Source organism: Staurois parvus, unplaced genomic scaffold (genome assembly GCF_062004578.1).
Source record: "Staurois parvus isolate SC_StPar_1 unplaced genomic scaffold, SC_StPar_1.0 ptg000747l, whole genome shotgun sequence".
Lineage (NCBI taxonomy): Eukaryota > Metazoa > Chordata > Amphibia > Anura > Ranidae > Staurois > Staurois parvus.
In genome coordinates, this window is record NW_028318543.1 from 85,518 (window position 1) to 87,386 (window position 1,869).

Consider the following 1,869-nt stretch of genomic DNA (forward strand, 5'->3'; position numbering starts at 1 on the left):
TATCCCCTTGGTAAAGCTGTATATATTTAGCAGCTGGTATGTAGACAGGCATTCTACAGTGTTTGTTCATACTGTATTGTTGGTTGTAGGGTTTTGTTGTGGGTGGGGAAAACCCGGTGCCAGGCTGTCTGGTGGGGGTGAGGTTGAAGCTGTATATACTGAGCTGTGTTTAGTAAAGATTGAATTATTTTCACCCAACACGAAGTTCCGACTTGTGGTTTGGGGTAGCAGAGAAGGACTGATATCGAGCTCTAATACCTGCCTTGGCAGAGCAATGGAAGACTTGCAGGACAAGGGGACCATTGGCTGAGACGCATCGCTCCACACGAGGAAGCCCAGGCGGAACGGTTCCGCCACAGTCGGAATATGTAGTATGATGTAGTATGATCACAAAAACTGTTGTCTGGCGATTCCTGCACTAATCAGGATTGTGCTATTCTGGGATTCCGGATTATTTACTTTGAATCACATTAACCCCTTCATGTCCGGACACTTTCACCCCCTTCCTGTCCAGGCGAATTTTCAGCTTTCAGCGCTATCACACTTTGAATGACAATTGCACGGTCATGCAACACTGCACCCATATGAATTTTTTAGCTTTTTTTTTAGACAGATAAAACTTTATTTTGGTGGTATTTATCCACGACTGGGATTTTTATTTTTGTTGCTATATAAATGAAAAAGTCCAAACATTTTGAAAAAAAGTGTTTTTCTTATAAAATTTTGCAAATAAATAATCTTTCTTCATAAATCTTGGCCAAAATGTATTCAGTAATCTTTATAGTAAAACAAAAATAACCCACATTAGTTTATAACCAAAAATTATAATTTTTCAAAAACTTTTTTTACATTTTTATTATTTTTTTATATTATTATTTATTTGTTTTTTTTTTAACATACTGTCACCCTAGCAATACAGTGTCACCATGGTGACACTGTACTACTTGTGGGGGGTGATGAAGATTTTTATTTTTTACACTGTGCCCTCAGGTGATTGTAGACTAAGCGTTCTAATAGTTTAGAGGTAAATGGCAGCAGAGAGATGGGTCTTAAGTTGTTCATGTTGGTGGGGTCCAGGGAGGGCTTTTTAAGTATGGGAGTGATGTGCGCATGCTTTAGAGGGGTGGGGAAGGCACCGTTAGAGATCAGTATTTTTTACTGCATTGCTTCCCTTTCTTCTGGCTCTTGTTTCAGGAGAAGTGTATGTTTGTATTTCTTTTTTGGGTTTATTGATGACTATTTCGTATTGATAGGACCTCTCTTTTATACTGAACTGATTTTTTGCAGCAGGGCTTCTCTATAGAAAAGTGTGCTTTTGTTTCATGTGTGACTGACTTTCATTTGTCTCTTTGGACCCGAGTTACCCGGCTGATGTTTTATATACAACAAGCGCTCTATGACCGACTTATCCATTGAAGAGGTCAGACTTATAAGGTGGGTGGATGACAGATTGGGGGTTCATGAAGAGATTGCTAAGGAACACAAAGGAGATAGTTTATTCCATGTCACTGAGGAGGGGGGGGGGATCTATTACACTTAGTATTGTGAGGGACTTGATTTTCACGTTTCACATGATTTAAGGGGATTTCATCATTTTGCACATTCTTCGGCACTTTTATTTTGAGATGAGTTCTTGTATGTTCAATCATTGGAGATCTATGTATTCATCCTACACTGCTTGGCACTTTACTATTTGCACATTTAATATGTTTTGTGTAAGAATGATTATTTTTATTAGAGGAATACTGATTAATAAAATTTTTTTTTGGGGGGGGTTATATAAATATTTATTTTATGCTGCATTGTTCTTAGTGTATATGATTTGAATACTTATAGGAAGGGACTCGGGGAGGGGGGTGGGTGTTACTG